This window comes from Haemaphysalis longicornis, unplaced genomic scaffold (assembly GCF_048455015.1).
Source record: "Haemaphysalis longicornis isolate Haplotype H1 unplaced genomic scaffold, Haemaphysalis longicornis Haplotype H1 scaffold_2, whole genome shotgun sequence".
In the NCBI taxonomy this organism is placed as follows: Eukaryota; Metazoa; Arthropoda; class Arachnida; order Ixodida; family Ixodidae; genus Haemaphysalis; species Haemaphysalis longicornis.
Genome location: NW_027526295.1, coordinates 233,527,003 through 233,548,785, shown reverse-complemented (window position 1 = coordinate 233,548,785; position 21,783 = coordinate 233,527,003). Strand labels below are relative to the sequence as shown.

General features: G+C 47.5%; 1 non-coding gene across 1 annotated transcript; it reads right to left on the bottom strand.

Annotated features, from left to right (window-relative positions):
* Positions 1–4,230: 4,230 nt before the first annotated feature.
* Positions 4,231–4,302, bottom strand: Trnap-ugg (transfer RNA proline (anticodon UGG)). Its single transcript has one exon. It is a non-coding gene; the product is annotated as a tRNA-Pro (tRNA).
* Between the last annotated feature and the right edge of the window lie 17,481 nt (positions 4,303–21,783).

Here is a 21,783-nt window from a genome sequence, read left to right as displayed (position 1 = left end):
ACACAAGAGATTGAAATTAAAGCGTGAGCAAGGGATATTGATCTATCGTGACTGCGTGGTCCGGGCAGCTGTTTCTATCAATCAAGACCGATGGCGCCGAAATGGCGGCTAACTTTTTTTCTTCACGTGGTCAACTTCTATCGGCAGACAGTAGGCGACAGGGATAGATTTACATTAGCCGGTAAGCCTTTGTTTTGCAGAGATCGCCACGCGACATAAAAAGGAGACTTCGTTTTCCTCCGCATGTTCGGCTACACAAGGGAGCAGTGTCCCCTCCTCTGATTAATGTCCCTGTCATAGGGCCATAACAAATGACATCAAGATGGAATCCCCTTCAAAGTTCCAATCTCTTTCCTATAGCACGTGCTGCCTAGAGAGAGAGGGAGGGGGAAATATAGCATCATAAAAGCATTGCTATGCGCGATAGGTTGAGTGCATTCTATTCGACTAGTTCACACATAAACAGAAAGACTGATCTAAAAAGGTGCCAAAAGTGTTCAGAGAATGTGGCCACAGTACGGCGGCTTTATATCTAAAGAATACACGTCTGGCTGAACTCTTAATTGCCGCATTGGGCTTTTTAAATTCCACGGCATTCCATGCTGAGACAAGACCTCGACGCCCTCTCTTCCTACAGATGCTTATAAATTTTGTGATTTAATCTTGATCCACTTGTTGGACAGTTACAGCATTATTTGGAATTACAAAACAGCCTAAATTCATAACCAGCAATGCTCTACCAAAGTTAAAATACTTTGAGGACACAAACCTTGGCATAAGTTTCTGATCAAGAGAAAAATATATCTCTATCATTTTATCATATTTTTAATTCGATGATCGCTTGCGATAACGTGTTTTGAGCTGCTTTTCGTCTGCGCACGCTTGAAAGGGCTTGCCTACAACTTAACTACAGGCATCGGAGGAAATGCCTAGATGCCCTCGCTCCAGCCTACCTTAAGTGCCACAACGTAGTTTTTCTTTGTTAGACGTTGAAGCGGCTATGTCTTGGCATGGCGACAATGGCTCGTCCGATGAACAGAGATGGTGCTAGTTCAGAAACCTAGTTTTCGCGCTGTTGCAAGTTTTTTTTCACGGTGATGTGGACGACCTTTGCATAGGAAAAATAAATTATTGATGTTGAACAATAATTTTGTGATCAAAATAAAAGTTAACCCCAGTAACTGTCCCACAAGCGCTCTCCCGAGCACATTGCCTGAACTATTTAATTGGGCTATTATACACTGAGTGTTCATGTGCTTCTCATAAATTCAACCTCAGGCCACTCTTTCTTGGCAAGTGATTACAGGGTATTCGGCTCAAACAAGCATCAACTCAAACGAACATATCTGCGTTGGTAAGCTTTTCCTGTTTTCTTTGTGACATTTTCGTAAAGGCATTGCGCATTTTCGTCCGCTTCCAAGCACCTTTTATTTTATTAAGGACCCGTTTATCCCGTAACTAAAAAAAACAGCGTCATCAGGTAGATTACCTCTTCCCGGGTTTCCCCTCGATCGCTCTTGAGCTTCCATTTTGCTTCCTGTCCGGAGGGGAGTGAAGCTGGACAGCTCGCTACCGCTGAAATAGTATCAAGCACAGTTGATGCGCTGTGTAGAGGTTGCCGGTGCCTGGTAGGGGTGCTTCTCTGCAAGCAAGAATAACTTGTCTTTAATTCTACAAGAAAGTGCACATGTCGAAATGAACTCAAAAAGAAGTAAATGCGATGATCGTTAATTCACATTTTGAGTGAAATGAAAGTTTTTTTGAAAATTGAAAAGGGCGTGCTTTGTTACATTTCTTGCTGAGACCACATCATGAGATAACATTCTTTCCGTCAGGGGGTACGCCACAGTGTTGTAGAAAACTGCGCTGCCAGGAAAATACATGACCAAATGCAGTCCAAAAACATGCAGTCGGCTGCTGAGTGCGGTCAGGAATGCGTATCGGTCACGTTCTTTTTTATTTCTTGCTTATCTTACCCGGTAGCATTTTCTGCGGCGTAGTTTTCTGTAATGCCGCAACAAATCGCACACGAGCAAGCTTTTATAAACCTAGAAGCCTAAATTTATTTGCATTCCATTTTCGTATTTCGCGCCATTTCGGTAGATCATGCCATGGTTATCACGCAATGCAGGGTCTCCACATACTAAAGAGTATGAGTGGGCCAGGACACGTGCAAAACGTTGGACGATGATTACGTGTTTTTTGCGCCACACGTCCAGGTTTGAAAGCCAACGCTTCCACTCCTTCTGGCCTGAAGCCCCTGGCTTCTACGTCGGATTTCAGCACTCAAGAATGATGTGATGTAAATAAATAAATAAATAAATAAATAAATAAATAAATAAATAAATAAATAAATAAATAAATAAATAAATAAATAAATATAAAACTAAAAATACAAGTGAACAAAAACAGCTTTAAGAAAAAACGATAACAGTTGTACCTATCTTAGGCATGTACGCATCGGCCCCATGGTGCAAAAACCGAAGGCTGTTAATAAAGGCTTAATATTTGCTATTTTTTTTCCTTCTCGGGAGAAATTTTCTCGGAAAGCGCGGACGGTTTGCGTCATTCAGTACCGTCTCCGATTCTGCTGTATTTATCCCCCAAGTCAGTTAATCTCGAAGTTGAGGACTCTTCCGAGATTTGGCCCCCTTTTGCTTCTGTGTCTGAATTTGAGCTCGGCCGCCGCGAAATTGCCGTCCCTCGACGCTTCACACACAAAGTCAAACCCGAAATCCGAAACGCTTGACCAGGAGACGAAGAGGGCAGTTGGGGGTGAAAAGTGCCGTCCACGCACTTTCTCAGTGGGAAGCTCAAGTTTGCTAAAGGGACTCCTTGAAAGAGATGGCTCACACTCGGGAGACGAATTCAGTTTAGAAAAAAAAAGAGAGAAAATAAAAAGTCGTGCGTCCTTGCTTGTCGACATTAAAGACCCGGTGTTTGCCCCCTGTTCAATCCCAGGGCTGAATTGAACCTCCAGATTGGGCGTCGGCTGCGTTGAAGAATTACTTTCATTATTACTATCTACTATTTGTACGTTATCTCATCATAGTGCAGTTTACGGCGTGGGAATGTTTCTTGCTTGTAAGAAATAATCATAAAACAAGAATTCGCTGCCGAGATTAAGCGGGGAGAATGGGCTTCGCATGGATGTTAATGCACTGTGTGTAGTTTAGTTGGGATATTCGGCCTTGAAACGGCGCTTTAAGGGACACTAAGATTTTACAAACACGCCTGATTCAGCACCAGATCACTGTATCTGGGTCTCAGTTCTCTTCGTAACCGTTCACATTCGTCATCATCATCAACGGCCTATTTAGGTCCAGTGCAGGACTGCAGGTAGTTTGGACAGACAGACAGACAGACAGACAGACAGACAGACAGACAGACAGACAGACAGACGGACGGACGGACGGGCGGACGGACGGACGGACGGATGGGCATGAAGGCATTTCGAGCTTAGGACTATCATCTTTGGAACCTTAACATTGCAGAATGCAGGACAGATCACCTCCGTTCTTGAAGAGAGAAATCGTAGTGCAGCATTACGTGGTTAGGAACTCAAACTCGCGTACTGTGAAGTCTTTCTCTAGTTCTAAGGATTGAAGATGTATTTATTCTTCCCAACGCACTCGCGTGCTCGCTCGTGTTTACATAGCTGCGACTTCTTCAACTACATGACATATTATGCAGCACTCACGGTAAACTAAAGGTTATATATAGGCCGCATTCCCTGAACGGCTATAATCAAGCAAAACATGCCGCAGCAGATTGTTGCTGCCAACCAGTTATGCCTGATATACAGGCCAGAAAACATGGTCTATAAGTGTACAAAAATATCATAGCTTGCAGTCATTACAAACAAACAAAAAAAAACGGCAAAGAAAAGGTCCATCCCATAACAATGCGTCTATTTGTTTGATACTGTGCCTAAATGCTTACCAACTTAGCAGGTACGAAAAATAATGGCTGCATGGGCTGGTTCTTAATTGTCAGGTCATCACCCAGTCTCTGAAATTATCCCCCGTATTCGGAATCCCTCTTTGGCCGAAATTTACTCTTATTCACATTCGCAACATCGCGTTCAACAAACGTAGTACAAATGCAGGTTTCAAGAAATTGTTTCTCACAAAGAAATTCTTATTTTTCTCCTAACTATCGTCGAGCATATATCAAAAGTCGTTCCCTCGTACGGTTACACAAAGAAAAAAAATAGCAAAAAAAAAACTCGGGCCCGTCCGGGATTTGAACCCGGGACCTCTCGCACCCAAAGCGAGAATCATACCCCTAGACCAACGGGCCGCTGTGCACCATCCACATTTCGCTAAAACGCCTAGGAGGAAGCACTTGTATATAATTTTCAATGTGTTCTTGTTTTAAACTCGAGCCGGCAGTAAAGGCAGCAAGCAGCGGAATATTTGCATTCATGGCGCCCTCCCGAGTTGTCGGCCTGAGCGTTCCGGCATTGTGCCAGTTCACAATATTAAGCTTGCGCCCCAGCTGAATATCTCTAATACCTCTCCCCTTCTGCACCTCTCTCCTTCTCCGTCTCTCGCTCTTTCTCGCTCACCCACTCGCTCACTCACTCGCACGGTGAAATTAAAGACAATTACAGAAATACAGCGCTGCGTGTAGTCGCCCCTTTTGTTATGTCTTTAGCGCTTTAAGCGTTATGTCCCAACTGGCCCGCGTTAGCCCTCTTTTGCCGAAATCTGTCTGCTTTACGAACGTAAAACTGTATTCATTCCCCCTCGATAGCGTAATGGCCTCCTCTTTTACGCCATACTCGTTCGGCTTTCGCACACTTCTCAGCGTAACCCTCCCGCACCGCAACTGCATGTTCCGCAGTTCCCCGGATTTTGCGAATACCACGCGGACGCCGCCATTCTCGGTGTATCCCGCAATGCAACTCACGCTGTAAAAGAGGAACACGATCTCCGAAGGGCGTCACAAGTTACCATCGTGTAATCTTACCTAGGCCACCATTGAACAGTTCCAAACGGAGGCCCATCCTGGTGATGATCACTGGCTGATGCCAAAATTTCAACGCGAAGACGAACATCTGAAGCTTAGTTCACGTAAGTGTTGACAGAAATGCGCACTAAGGCACCAGTTTGCGCAGTTAGATCGGCAAAACAGACAGCCGAAATTCCCAAAGTCGTGCGCGCTCGGGCCCTACCAGAGAAGGTCTTCATCTCAACTTTAACAATCAGACTTCTTTAGCCTCATAATTACACAAGTACCATACAATAAGCTATTTACCTTGGTGGCCATGACTACTATCTTCGTTTCTTTAACGGTACCGTCGCTTTCGAATTTCGGCTCTCTCTTTCGACTACTTCGTAATCACACCTTACCATTGTTCCTTATTGTTTCCCACCGTTAAGCAAAACAACCGAGCTAGTGCGTCGTGTTGTTAATGAAACGCATATTCAGATGGTGGATTTGGAACGATGCTTTGTCCTTCATATCTGCAGCTGTATACAACATACTCGTACTCCATTTTCATTGTATAAAAGGATCACACAGTAAAGCGGGATACGGGAAAAATGAATACTCACAGCTGAAACCTTCCGAGAAATGGGCTTCCCTGTGTTCTTCGGCTTCTTCTTCACTCACTCAGATGCGCCGCTGCTTGATGATGATGCTGCTGCTGCTGCTGCTGCTGCTGCTGCTGATGATGATGATGATCTTGAGCGGAACAAACCCAACGTGCGCGTGATCACCCAAAGGGACGATGTTCGCTCGCTGCGGTCTATTCGGAGCCTATGATAAGAAATGGAATACGCGCACCACACGTTAATTTAAACCGAAACTTTGTATGGTCTCACTGGTAGAGTATGTCGCCTCGAAAACGCTCCCCAGGAAAGCCAACTTTCTCTACGATGATTGATTGATTGATTGATTGATTGATTGATTGATTGATTGATTGATTGATTGATTGATTGATTGATTGATTGATTGATTGATTGATTGATTGATTGATTGATCGATCGATCGATCGTTCGATCGTGGGTGAAATGAAGTGAAACAAGCAGCGCTTCCCGTGGCGTGGTTAGAATCGAACCGGGGTCCATGCATTATGTTTCTGAGGTCTATTCGATTTCGCCATTCCGACCCAGTGAAAGCAGTTTAGATTTACTGATGGGTACATGGACGTGCAAAATTAGAAGAAGTAATCATTCACCCTGCCGTCCAACGACGACGACAGTTTAACGCGAAGCTTTCTTCGTGCAAAATCAAATGACGAAAGGTCCAAGACAAAGCCGTTGCTATACTCCGGGACAACTTAAAGGAAGGCAACGAAAGCCGCCTCTGCGCCTCATCATCGCAGCCAACTGTTACTCCGCGCGGCGCAGAAAGGGCTCACAGCGAGTATTTTGAACGTGGCACGAGGCGTTTTCATCATTTCTCGCGCTTAATTTTCTTTCAAATTTCTGCAGCGACTGCAACAAATCCGGGTGTGAAAAAGAAGACGGTGCTACGTATTAACTGCAATATCGTTTAAAAACGACGGACCTGGATGTCAACGCGCGCGTGCGTTTACATCTGGGTCTGTCGTTTTGGCGGAGTGATACACTACATGAGCTATTGCCGTTCGTAACTAGTACCCGAGTGCAGTAGCCGACCGATTTTTTTAGGACCTGAGGGGGAACAAAAATATTACGATTAAAAGAGCAGTCAAAAAGATCCACGGGTCGCAAACAACGAAATATATTTCATTTAAATGGGACTGAAGAATTTGTGAATGGTTCCTTGCCTTAAATTCCTCGTTCGCATGAGAACGCCTCCTTGTATGCCTGCAAGCGTCACGTTTTCTTCGTAAGCGTTCGGCAACAACGCCAAAACGTTGGCAATGTCGTGCGTTGATGGTTGCGAAATTACATAAAAAATCATGGCCTTTGCGACTACATGCCACATTTGCGACTACATGGAAATTTATGGTCTCCAAGATCAAAGTTTGTTCCCGCGGCAGGAGTCAAGCCAATCACCATTTAATCCGAAGAAAGCTTATGATTCAAATAGGCGCCGTCCTGGAGTCCCACCATGGCTCTGTCGCAGGAAGTTTTGTCCGGAAAATCGAACTTTTAAATGCAGAGCATTTCAGTAACTCACGATGTCACCCGCGTTGGCGTCCGTAGTCCGCACGTTCACTGCGCATGCGCGTCGAGTCGAGGCGATAGCGAACACTCTCTCGCGAGGGGCATTGGATTGGATTCGAACACTCTCTCGCGAGGAGCATTGGATTGGATACGATTGGATTGGCTTGGATTGGATTGGCTTGGATTGGCTTGGCTTGGCTTGGCTTGACCTGGATTGGATTTGGATTGGATTGGATTAAAGTGGATTGTGTTGGATTGTGTTGCGTAATAGCCGCGGCACGTTGCGTCATAGCCGCGGCAGACGCGCTGGGGCCGGCGCATGTGCAGTACTCTCTCATGCACTCTCTCATGCCCAGGCAGCGCAGGACTGTTCGGCCTAAAACAGGCCGGTGTACTTTGGCCGGTGATTTTCTGTCCGGCCGTTTTCCGGCAGCCATGTTCGGCCCATGTCCAAATGTGGGCCTTTTGGCCGTATACGGCCGTACTCCCATGGCTGTCCAACGGCCAGTGTCCGTCGGCCAGTCGACCGGCTGACGGCCATACGGCCAGATTCCAGCCGTAGGGCTCCGGCCATTCCAAAGCCACCCGTGTACGGCCGAAGTACGGCCGCCGGATTACAGCCGAGATGCGGTCGTCGGACTCCAGCCGGACTAAAGCTACCGGAAATACGGCCGTGCTACGGGCATTGGAGTTCAGCCACAGTACGTTAACTGTACTGAGGCCGGTCAATGCATGTCGCGAAAGCAGATGACTCATTCGCGCAGTGCAGAAGCAGCTCAAACCCAGCATTTTGGGTCCAATGCAGCCACATGAAAGTGAGCTCGCGCGCAACCACCAGCCGTCAAGCTTTCAGCGCAGCCTTGCTTAATTACCAGCCTCAGTTGACAGCAAAATTCGTTTATTAAACAGTGCTCACAAATTGTCGTTCCTTTAATTGCTGTGCCTCTTTTACTGCCCAACCCAGAAAATATTCAGTTCTTTGTAGAGCTTGAATAGATGTATTGTCCAGGTCCTGATATCCTCTGTGGGGCGGCTTACCTGTAATAAACGGGAAAAGAGGGGGGGGGGGGGGGGGGAGGCGGCAGAGGGCGCATACTTTAGTGGGTTGAATTTCAGAAGGATAAATTGCGCCGCTTTTAGCCAATTTCTTTTAGGGCAATATTCCGGAACACTTTCATGCTATGACTACATAAACTATTTTTATAACAGTTGCTTGACCAATTTTGCTGTATATAAAACCGGCGTGAATGCGTTTACGAAGCGTTTTGGTTCTCAACAAAACACTCAGGAGCATTTAATATAACTCCTTCACAAAAAAAGTATGTCCAGTTTTTGCCCATTTTTCTTGCAAAGACATTTCTACTCGATCAACTTTTCTGATGATCTTGGGCAGGGCTGATCCTAAGAAGGAGTGAACATGTACTTTCATTTTCAATCTATTTTAATGCTGTTTTCATGAGTATAGGTCCACACCACGTAATAGTCCAAAAGAACTTAATTTACTTCTAATGTCATACTACGTTCAAAAAATTCTAGACGCGTTGCGAATGACGCCCTGCTTCAGGTGGCTGCAGTTGTATACCTCTGTGATCACGCAAGGAAACGCGTAAAATTAGAGTTACATAATTTGTTTCAAACCAATAACATAGCAATGGTAGCATGCATACAGGAAACCTTGCATACTGCAACGAAAAGGGCAATAAATATTTTAGTGGTCAAGGTTGAATCCGTAGGGTTCTCAACCCGTCGGAGGCAAACTTGCGCCTCTGGAAGTGTATTTATTTATTTATTTATTTTTCTATTTATTTCTTTTTATTCAATTATTTATTCATTGTTTTATTTATTTATTATTTATTTATTTATATTCACTTATTTATTCATTGTTTTATTTGTTTATTTATTTGATGCCTGCTTGCCTTTGCATGCATTACAGAAGGGAGATACATAACACTAAGCATTAAATATGAGACAAAATAACAAAATAATTCTACAAAGCGCGCTGAAAATCGTCAATATAAACAGGTAATGCAATCACAGGTGGAAGATAATTACACTGCAGTATTGATGTAAAATAAAATGAATCGGTCAAGGCGCCACTTTTAAAGGAAAGTTAATAATTTGCTTTAAGCTAGCGGTCCCACTTTGCAATATGTAGAATGGCGCTTGGACATACTTCTCCCCTTCTACTTCAGTTTTCGAATGATAGATATTACGAAAAAAGTTCAACCTGTGGTTTCGTCTGTGATCTTTCACGTCCTGCCATTTGAGTTTACTTTTAATTTCTCTCATGCTAAGTTGAGCGTGACAATTACCTAATACGAATCGCACTGACATATTCTGTATGTTTTCGAGCGTATCAACCAGCTCTTTGGTGTAGGGATCCACGAAAACACATGCGTACTCCAAGATTGAGCGCACATGAGTGAAATACGGTTGTTATTTTCAGTTAGATGGAGGTTCACTGAAATTTCGTCTCAGAAAGACAAAAGCGTATGCAGCCGTAACGTTTATGGTGTGAACCTGCCTATTTAACCTCTAACCACTCCCTAAACAAACTCCTAGGTATTTATATTCCTCGGCCGTTGTCACAGCAGCATAATTTACGGTATACGTATTCAATTGGAATGAAGGTTTTCTTGTAAAGGTGCCACGTTAACACACTGTTTAACATCCAAAAACTTTTCTGAATCAGCACACCAGGATGTTATTAAATTAGAATAAAGCTGCAGGTATGCGGAATCACGTTCATTCGCTATAGTCCGGTAAACTACACAGTACTTTTTAACAAAGTTATAGGGCCAATAGTAATAATAATGCAAAAACCGATTCATTCAGTTCATAGGACGAAATGTACTACGCAGAAGGGGATATGCAACACCATCATTTACTTTTTTGCAGTCCAAGAATATACAGTCAACCACTGTAAGCTTATAAGAACCAAATCGTGCGTGAACTCAACAATCTGCGTTGAGCAAGAAAATCCTGACAAAATCCGTGTTTGCTAGGATGCTGGCGATTATGTTTAACCAAATTAGTCATATCCCAAGAGTAGCTGAGCTCACCTTCAAACATCGGAACTAAATTAACAGCTAGGCTTCGTCAGCTACAAGGCTCTGTTGTTATCGCAAATTTAAAACAGTTTTTTTTCTAAATAGGCAGTCGTAAAATCCCATGAAGTAACATATTGCAGGGCATGAAGTTGATCCTACCAATGCGCGAGCGAATCTCTTCTACGATTATCACCAACAACATAGTGCAACATTGCTTGTCGCAGTTTAATTGTACGCAGAATAACTTGCGCTTTTGCTCGCACTTGCCTTTCTTTGGTGGGGAGTCCTTAACATGGTGGCGTTTTAGCTCCTGCGTGGTGGCCGCTTTCTCGACGCCCTTGAAGGCCAGTTATTCTGGTGAACCATCTTCATCTCGGATCGGACATCCCTGTCGGGTCGATGTCTCCAATGCTCTCCATTTCTTGAGGGGGCGAATATCCTCGAGCTGATGCGTCGACGAAGCCGGCGGCAGAGGCGTCGTAGCGGCGATGACTGGCGAGGCTTAGCTCACCCGTCGGTGTGGCACAGTCTTCTTGTGGCAATAAATGACATTTCGATGGCCTAAAACGTTCCCTGCTAATGTCCAGTGAGTCCTTGCACCTTGCCCGTTCACCGAGAACACTCCTTACTGTTTGAAAAACGATCTTCGTTCATTTAAAACGTAGAAACACGGAGCGGATGAAAAACGCGTCCCCGTCGTTCGGCTCCCTAACGGCTTTTTCTGCCCCCAGGACAAATCCAGTCGGTCTCCTTCCAAACATGTCTTTGCATGAATTCTCGGCGCTCAGGCGCGTGCCGTTGTTCGGCTGTATGCCGTTTGCCGAAAAAACGACGTATAACCAGATGCCTTACGTAGGCCGGTCTCCTCTTGAACACCGGTGGCCATATATTCGGTGGCCATTCGCTTGCCGTAATTCGGCCGAGGACAGCTAACCGAATGAAAAACGTATATTCTGGGGCCGTACGTCGGCCGGTATCCTTCTTAACACTGGTTGCCGGATATTCTACCGCCGGACGCGCGGTTCACCGTTGAAACAACGAATGCACGGCAGCCGCGCTCCGGCCGGTCTCCTTTCGAACACCAACTGCCGCAAGAATACGCATATTCTGTGGCCGGTCGCTAGCCGTGCTTCGGCCTGTTACCGCTTCCCGAAAAAAAAACGGATGCCCTAGGGCCGTACTTCGGCCGTTCTCTTTCTCAACATCGGCAGCCGTAAGAGAACTGAATATCTGGCAGCCGGTTAGGTGCCGTTGTGCGTCCGGACACGGGCGGACGGAAAAATACCGAAGCGCTGGTTGCCGAATGTTGGCCGTTCAACGCATGATCAGTGGTTGCCAGAACCTGGATGGTGGCCGGACATGCCAGAAAGCGGCCATAGACGGGCCGGTCTTGGGGCACACTTTCTGTGCCGCCTGGGTGTGCAGTACTCTCTTCTTCGGGCGCGCTGCGCATACAACCGGTGTGCCGTTCTCCGGCGAAGCAACATCCGCGCTTGACTCAAACACCTAGAGTCCACGCCGCTTTACAAGTACTCCAACGTCGTCGACTGGGACCGGCTTACGCAGTCCCCTCAACGTAATAAGCGGCGGAGCGCGCGTTCGGAATTCAGTCAAGGGCGTCTTTGCTTGGCTTTCGCTTGACGTGACGCTTTGCTTGACTCGGGTAGATGCGACGCATTTACTCGAGTTCCCCCCGTGGGAAGATGCGGGCGGCTTTTTGGCTTTATTTTGTCCGAAATATCCATTGTTCATAGACGTGACCCCAATAGGATATTTGCCGGTTCCTTGAGAAAGTCCGGAATATCCAGAAAGTCCGAATTTTCGGAGTCCGGAAAAATGGTCGGCTACTGTGTATCAAAAGCCCGAACTTAGACGACAACCGAGGAACCCCTCACGAGAAAGCTTCGCGTCCAACCATCGCCGTCGTTAGACGGAGGGGTGCATGATTTATTTCTTCTTAATGCACGAATAACGTCAGCAAGCAGAATGTCACTCGCCACGGCTTCCCTAGAATCGGAGTTCTGCAGGGCTGGTGTGCACGTGTTCTACTACCGAGCCATCATGTTCCGTGTCACGTGGCACACACAATCCTACAACTTTTACGATTGCAATCCAGAGTTTTGTAAAGCGGGCGCACATTATCCCATCAAACATCCCATTATCCCCTCAAACATCGCCTCAAACCTCCCTGTGTCACGTGGTACGCACTATACTACAAATTTTACTTTTTCAATCCATAGTTTCGTAAAGCGGGCACATTATCCCCTCAATCATCCCCTTGAACTTCCCGCTGTCACATGACACGCACTATTCAAAAACTTCTACGTTTGCAATCCATAGTTCGGTAAAGCGGGCACATAATCCCCTCAAACCTCCCATTATCCCCTCAAACATCCCCTCAAACCTCCCGGTGTCACGTGGTACGCACTATACTACAAATTTTACTTTTGAAATCCATAGTTTTGTAAAGCGGGCACATTATCCCTTCAAACCTCCCAACTCCTGGCCGATCCACAAGTGGGTATGGGTAGCAAAGAAAAAAACAGCAACAATGACTACAACTTTTGTTCCAGGTGTTACATTGCTCGCCTCAGGATACAGCTTTTCACCAGATTTTTGCAACCTCCATTTGGTGTTCTCCTAGTGAGCCTATGCGTCGCGATAACCTTTTTCTGCCGGTTGTGCGAGGGGGACTAGGGCTTGTTTGTCCTTTTGTTTGACAGCTTGTTTCTCGCTTATTAAACTTTAGAGATGTTCCGACATCCATTTTTGAAAGCTGTATTGTTAACACGTCTTTCGCATTTCCTCTGGAAGAACATTTTCTTCCACCTCAAATCCCCCTTACATCTTCATGCTTTAAGCACAGGCGTTCTGAAGTACAGAAAATAGACGGTTAGAAACACTTGAACTTGCGGGAGCCAGGGAGTGTGAGCTCGAGATCGCCTGATGGAAAAGGACGACAGCAGTACGGGTAGAATTTCGGAGGGGGTAACTGAGAAAAGGCGACACAGCGCGCGCTAGGAAAGGGCAACAGCCCCGCCAAGGAAAGGCAGGCGCACGCGCACTACGAGCCGCCGTGAGAGGTGACGGTACCGACGGGGGGGGGGGGAGGTAGGCTTCCGGTAGCGGTTAGCGAGTGAAACGCTACCCATCGCCTGAAGATATTCCAGGCGATGGGTAGCGAGCGGAACGAGCTTTGGAGGGTGCTGTCTTGGGGGCTGGTGAAGTGTTTATGAGCGCGGCGTAGAAAGTTCAACAGAAAGTTCAACAGCAGATGAACAGATGTTCTTAGAAAGTTCTAAGCGTCCCTCGTAATTTTTGTGCTGCCTACTTAAAAGAAAACATAGATGATCTAAGTAATAAATTACCTGCGCTAAATTCGAGGAAAGAATAACACTCGTTTTATCAGTGTTTACACATAAGGGGCAAAGACTGTTTTATTTGTTTGAATCTATGAACCTTTAAATTAGTCCATTCGAAGAAGTTACGCTAAACATGCGCCAAACGTGCTTGTAGAAAGACGTCCATTTCCTTAATATATCATTCATTGTTTCTTCAGTGCAATAAACCGTGTTTGATCCGAAATTACTAGTGGCCTACTTGAGCAGAAAGGTCTCTGTCCTCTCCCGTAGCATGCAGCGAAATGTCTCCTGGAGTCGTCGATGGCACAAAGAGAATAAAAGTGAAGTATAATTTAATTGAACCGAAAATCAGAAAAAAATGGGACTTGATGCGAATCGAGCCTCCAGAATAGAGTGCAGCACTGCTGAGGATCCATGGCTCCAGCTTACTGTAGGTGGACCTAGTTAACGCGTTGTGGCCTTCCGCATTGAAAACGTTGACAACCGGTACAGGCAGCTTGACGCAAAATGAGTTCGCCATTGCTTGGCGCTTTGCTAGGCGCAACATCAAGGTGACCCTCCGTTAAATCTGAACGTAGGCTTTTACAAATTACGGGCTTTTACGGGCTTTTACGTAGGCTTTTACGCTGGGCTTCAAGCTTCGCGCAGCACTCTGCTGCTTTGTGGGGGAGCCTCCACTACGAGCGCCTTTCGAGTGGACGCCTGTGTCAGTGACTCAGGCTTCCGGCGACAACCAGCAGATTCCACCAAGCCGCTACATACCTGGGAAAGGCCGGATCGCTGGCGCCTCGCTGTCTGCGTCATTCAAACTTCGGCGTCGGCAAACGCGACGTGTGACTACATGCCCGAAAGACGCGGACACTGTTGCGGAGACCTCCACTCGCCCCACTCTCGGACTCAGCGTGCGACCCTACTACCGACCGGTGACGAACTCTGGAAAGAGCGTTGCGTGTGTCCGTACAATGTCATGGGGTGCGCGAAAACTAGAGGGAACGTTTGTTTTACCGTTAGCGCTTTGGGTATAAATAAGCGCCCCCCAAAAAGCATAAGTTCATTCCTGTTGGAAAAGTTATTCAATGCTGTCACTCTGCTCGAGTTCTGTACTGTACCCTCGCCCGTCGGGGCATTGCTCTTTTCTTGCTTCGGCTCATCCATCGCCATGCAGTAGACCAGTTAATTTCGCCTGCGGCTTCTTTTCGTCATCTTCAAGGCAGCAACATTTGCTGGCCGCTCGCTTCACTACGCCACCACACACATGACGAAGGCAACGGAGCTCGGCTCGGGTACGCTTTCCCGAATGCAACAACTGGTTGCCAGCAGTGGGATGGAAACGTCGAAACAAGACATACCGACCGAGTCATCCTTTCAAGTGAATTGACTAGTGACGATGACAGCTGCAGTCAGAACCTAATAACCGATTAAAAAATTCTCATTTGTCTGTACCTTCAAGATACCTATCCACAATTCATAAGACTCCAACTTTAGGGGATTGGCCAAGGACGACGACAGCTGACGTCAGAAGCTCACGTAGATTTACCAAATCCTCTTGATTGTAATATTGTCACGTTCGGGAACAATAATACATACAAGAGAGAAAGTCAGTGCATGAGACTGTGTAATGCCGAAAACCCATACATATGTACACAAAAGACAGATAAACTTACAAATGATGAGAGCGAGCTAGGCTTCGGCGAAAACAGTAATGAGTCCAAGCAAACTGATAAACGTCACAGTCCGAACATGAGGGAAACAGTCAAAGTCGGGTAACGAAAATGCCACAGTAGGTGTTTTCGGCTGGAATGGGGTTGTCCTACCTGACGTCCCAGAAGCACAGTCGCGGTGTTCCGGTGTTGCAAGGTACAGGTGACGTGTTGTGGCCGCGGTGGCACAGCGCGCTCCGACCTCCCGCCGCGTAATAGCAGACTCTTGGGGCGTCGCGGTCCTCTACCGATGTCCGACGACCCGACTTGTTTGCGGAGAAAATGTCCTGGAGGTTACGCTTACGGAGGACTTCTTGAGGCACAGCACTGGTCCGGTCACCCGTCCGCCGTGCATCTCGGTCGGTGGTGGTGGTGGCGGCCCGAAAAATGGCGAATACCCACTTAGGGGGATTGGCCAAGAAGAATTATGTTTTCATTACAATCAATCATGTGAGACCCACTCCACCCTTCTTGTCCTTGTTCTCTTTCACGGGCCGGCCGCTCTCGCTGGCAGCTTTCGATTGGGCGGCTCGGGAGTGGGGGGTGAGTGACCCCGCCAGACGATGATGATGATGGTGCTCTCGCGGTGTCTGGAACGTATCCCGCAGAGCGCGTCTTTGTTATCGTCGTTTTCTTTCACTTCACTTTGTGACAATATCAACGTAACCACTCGAAGGAGCACTCGGCCGCATTCAGTTGGATCGGTATCGCTAAAACCGGGCCCCTCCTCATTCTCGGCAGTCTCAATGCTGTCCATCCCAAATGGTGCTGCCCGTACAAAACAAAAAGGGGTGTCCTCCTGGTTCTAGAAGTTCATAATTTTCAACTCCTGCTTCTTAATCACCCCGACTCCCCAAAAAGAACGGGAACCAGCATAGCGAGGGACACTTCTCCAGACTTCACTTTCCTCAAGGGCACCTTCGATGTAACAATTGCCATCAACTCACGAGAACCTTGGATCCAAACATGAAATTATCCAACTCACCATTCGCAATCATGATTACTACGTCAAGTCAGGGGTCAGCTGCCTCACCAACTGTGGTGCTTTTCTCAATGCAAATTCGTCGCGCCTCATTGACCCCGACCAACCTTTGCCCGACTGGATAGATGACATTATTCAGTCTGAATGAAAGCAAAAACCATACCCACTTCTTTCCAGACCCCGAGCACGGATGCTAAACTTCTACACCTCCGGGAGGCCCGTCGAAGCTTAATAAAACGATTGAAACGGCAAAGACAACCGCAAACCCCGCCTCGCAATTGCAGCGCTTAACAAAGAAGCGACTGAATACGCCAAACGCCTCTCCAAAGAGAATTGGCTTCAGTTATGCGACAGCCTCCAAGGTACCCTTACCATTCCCCGAACATGGTATTTGCTAAGGTATTGATTGTAGGGTTTATTGCACCGACGCAATGCAGGCGATAAGCCGCACCGAAGTGGAGGGCTCCGGGTTAATTTCGACCACCTGGGGATCTTTAACGTGCGCCGAAATCTTGTACACGCGGGCGTTTTTGCTTTTCGCCTCCATCAGAAAAGCGGCCGCCGCAGCCGGGCATCGAACCCGCGACCTCGTGCTCAGCAGCGCAACGCCTTAACCACTGAGCCACCGCGGCGGTTGCTAAGGTATCTCATTGACCCGCTTTCCAGCAAGAGTGAAAACCAACGCTCTATTACCCACACCTACACTCATTCAACGGATAGGCCCACGACCTTATACAAGCGCTCGCGGCTAAATATCTGAACATCTCCCGCCACTTCCCCCCACCACCCTACAGGGGGTAGACAAACCATGACCGGGATAAAGACTTTCAACTATATTAGCTAGAAGCAGCTCTTACCGAGTGCAACAAAAGTAGCGCTCCCGCACCAGACCAAGCCAATTAGCGGCTTCTTGCCAACCTCGATGGCGACGCTGTCGATCATCTGCTCCCCCACATCACTTTATACTGGGGCTCAGGCCAACTCTTTCCCCAGTGGAAGACAGCTGAGATCCGGTTCATACCCAAGCCTACTAAGCTCCTTCACCTTGATAACCTTCGGACTATTTCTCTAACCTCCTGTGGGGGCAAATTGGATGAACGATTATTACTAAAGCGCCTTCAAACCTTCCTTGAAAACAACGGCCCCATTCACAACACCATGTATGGGTTCAGAAAGCATCTGAGTACCAAGGATATTCTGCTTCGAATTAAAGAAGAGGTCCTTGCTCTAGCAACCCGTCACCCCCCGCGATCCGTTCTTGTCTTATATTTGAAAGGGGCATTCGTCAATGTCTCGCATTCACCAATACTATCCCGTCTAAATCAAACAGGCTGCGACCACCACACGTACTCAGGCATTGCTGACTTCCTAACTCAACGCCACGCTATTATCCGGTTTCAGTCCCAGCCTTCTGCATCCACATCGATGGCCATACCATACGGGCCACTCCTCACACCGGATTTTAGGTCTTATCATCCAGTCCAACACACGTAATGATCAAGCTTTATTGAAGCTCTCCAAGGCCTTTCACCAAGTCTCCAACATGCTTCGACGCGTTTCGAACCACTGCTGGGACATGAAGGAGAAAGATCTTATCCGACCGGTTCAAGCTTTTGATTTCACGGGTAACGTATGTAACTCCTTTCCTTACCCTCACAAAAAGTGACACAGAAACCATTGATCGATTAATCCTCAAAGCTTTTAAACAAGTTATAAATCTACCTATGAACAGATCAATGGCCCGTCTCGTACAACTTGGCCTCCACAATACGGTATCCGAGCTTACAGAAGCCCACCTATCAAAGCCAACGGCTCCGTTTAACCCAAACACCTGCAGGACTAGCCCTCCTAAGAAGTCTCCATATCGCATGCCCAGAATCAACTGAGCCGACCATTGGAGAAGTCACATCCGGGCTCGCCCTTTACCCAAAAATATGCATCCTGACCTCCATCACGGTCGCCGTCAAGCCCGGAGCCAAGCGCATGAGAATATTTATAAAAAAATAACAGATGTCACCTATACGGATGCCAGCACATACCCTAATGGTTAACACAAAGTAGCTACAGTCACCGCAAACGGCGCTCTCGTCACTTCTGCATCAATCAAGACATCGTCAATCTGGGTTGCTGAAGAGTTTGCTATGGCCTTAGCCCTCATACATACGAAGCACCCAATAATTATCATGAATTCCCACACTGCCTGCAAAAGCTTCTTAGCCGGGAGGGTGGCCCCTTCTACTTTAAAGTTGCTATCGCCACATCAATCCCGACGGAAAGTCAGCATCATCTGGACTCCTGGTCATTCCTCCCTGACGGGCTACAACTTTGCTTATCAGCAAGCCTGCGCCCTCTCTCTCCAGGCTTCCGAAGAGACCACATCGCCCATCCGGCTGGTAACATATCAAGACATAACGCAATATTACCGCCCGACAGACTAAAATTTCCTTCCCCTCAACCTGCACTAGCCAAGGAAGAAGAATCACTACTCCGCAGACTACAAACTAATACCTTTCCTCACCCAGTTCGCCTGCATCGTATGTGTCCAAGTCAATACTCTGCTAAATGCCAATTCTATTCACAACCCAGAACTCTATCTCATATTTTAATACAGTGTTAACGCAATCCCAAACTTCCACCTCTCCGATCCCCTCTTCCCGCCCCTGAGCTGTGGGAGAACGTGGCGACCAGCGCCCATCTGGACGTGCAGCAACTCCTGGCATCCAGGGCGAAGGTTCTCTGTTCACCTCATGGATTCTCGGACTAGGGAACCGCACCCACTTCAGAAAGCTCAAATAACGTTTCTCTCTCTCTCTCTCTCTCTCTCACGCTTTTACATTCACAATTCTTTAGAAGTCCTTGAGTGTCCGATGAGTGTAAGAACGAAATCCCCATTACTCCACGTACAACCCCCTAAAATGGCTCGTTCCTCGCAGCGTCACTCTGACCTTCAAACTCAAAGGTCAGGACAGAACTTCGTGTGGTTGCGCAGTAATAACGTCTAATCACTCGTTGTTGTTGTTTTTTTTTTAATGGGGACGTGTGCGGAGAGGGAGGATAGGGGTGCTGGCTGCATCCAAGTTCAGTGCGCGTTCGCGCCTACAGCGTCGCCCGCGCCGAGCAAGGTCTGTGTTTTGTCTTGTGGTGCAATTGTGTGCGCGTTCACTGCGCGCTCGCGGCCCAAAAACGGGGCTATTGCTCCAAACTCTTGGTTTAACCGCGTTTGACAACTACAATTTATTCTTCTAAATCCCTACTGCTGAGCTTGAACCTGCGAAGGTCCGCCGTATGCAATAAATGAAATAAAATGAAACACCGCAACCTCCACCCACGGCCTTGTGCCTGAATATCACAACGATGTAATAAAATAATCATCACAATATCGCTTAAGTATTAGAGCGTAGTTTCTTTCTGTCATAAAGCATTAACCATGGCATCCCCACATCTATTCTTTTTTCACACCAATTCGAGCCACTGACCTTAACACGAAGCCTCACTATTTCTGCGCGGGTTCGTGGTCATGTTTCTTTGTATGCACGCGACGACGGCGTCTCCGTCAGAACCGCGAGAGTTTGCGAGGCACTTCGCCTTACGCGTTGTTTACAGAGGACGCGTATAGCGCCGCGGGCAGGACGATGCGTGTCAGCCGCTGCCAATGCGACGCCTCCCGCTTTTTTTTTCCGCTTTTCGCCGCAGACGCGGCACGCGCAAGCTGATACACTCGAGCCCATCACCAAACATAACGCCCCCACAAATTTTACTTTGGCTCCAGGCGACGGCGGATGCTTTTTTTCTTTACCTATACTGTATTTGGTCGTCCTTCCAGCAATACTTTCCCTGGCGTTCATCTTTCGACTGAAAAAGTGACGTTTTGGTGACAACAACAAATGCGAAGACAACCGTGAGTCGAGTTACCGTTGCACTCCCACGCCGAGAAAGTTTCCAAGTTCCGGTGTGGTTGTGGGAGGACCTGGTGGGGAACTAAGAAGGAGGGACGCGTTGGAAACGCGGAGTGTGAGAAGAGGGGGTGCATTAGTGTTTGTAGGGCATACTGACAATGGAACAAAAATCTCTGCCTTAGAGGGGTGCGTTACTTCAATGGTGGCAGCATTCTTGTAACGGGAATCTTACAAAATGCCGTCTATATGAGACGAAATCAATGGGGGTAAAGCCAGGTAATATGTCGTGAGTGAGAACCTACTCTTACCGTTTTCAGAGACATCACCGGCGTTGAGGATGCAAAGTAGTACACCGTGTTGGGGTTCAGGAAAGCGAAGTAAATTAACATTATGTTCTTTTAGCTGTGATGATGATGATTTTTAACTCACCGACGCTACACAGGCGATGAGGCGCGCCGTAGTGGAGGGCTCCGGATTAATTTTGACCACCTGAGGATATTTAACGTGCGCCGAAATCTCGAACGCACGGGCGCTTTCGCGTTTCACCTCCATCAGAAAAGCGTCCGCCGCGGCGGGGAATCGAACCCGCGGCCTTGGGTTCTTTGAACTATGCTTTGTGACTTACATTTGAGGAAAAAGCGACTTCTCCTGTACCGCAGTTCATTAACATTAAATCCTCCATACGATGAAATAAACTAAAATGAAGGAACGAGAACTGGTTTACTAGTTATGAAGATATATACTATACACAAGACACTTTTGCTTCAGCGATTTTCCCTGGGAGAGCGAACGTATAGAATACAGGGCAAATTGACGGTAATTCTACGCCTTGAAAGGCAGACGGGCAAGAAACAGAGGGCAAGCGTGAAAATAAAACAATAGAGGAGATGGGGAAAGAGAGGGGGGAGAGAGGGGGATTAGGATTAAGGTAGGGAGGATATTAAGAGAAAGAATGAATACGGTACGGTACAACTTTATTGATAGTGCCTGCAGACGGCTTGTCGACCTGGTATTGTTAGGGTACTTCGACGCGACGCGGCCTTGACGTCGTCCCGGTTGTTGTCGCCTCTACTTCGGGCGTGGCCCCGGTACTCCCTCGGGCCGACCTCACCTGCCCCTGGTCTGGGGCGGCAGTCTTTCCTCGGTTTCGCTGCGTCGCTGCCTTTCGAGTGCGGCCGAGACCTGATGGACGGCCTGGGTCTGGGTCTCCCTGTCGCAGCCCCTCGTCGCTGCTTCTAGCCGCGGCGGGGTCGTCTCCCTCGTAGCCGCTTGATGTAGATTCTTGCTGCAGTCCCATATGATGTGAGCCGTCGTAGCTCTCTCCTTCTGGCATGTACGGCATAGGTCACTCGTGTATACGTCCTAAAGGAATTCGGTTGTAAAGCGCATGCCATGGAGGCGTTGAAGGAGAGGACCAAACCACGGAGCAAAGCCGGTTTATTCCGAACGAAGTTTTTACTCCTACTAGGTGGTGAGGCGTCGGCAAGCCGTTGCCGCCTAGTAGGAGTAAAAACTTCTTGTTCCTCTGCAGTCCCTGCCAAGAACAGGAGAAATTTTTGCTAATAAAGTCTACGCTGACTCGGCCTACACTCCGGACGTCATCTCCAAATGGACAACGCATAGGCACCTTGCTAGTCCTCGGTGCCCCTACTGCGGCAGCAACAATACACCGAACCTTTTCCACCTCATC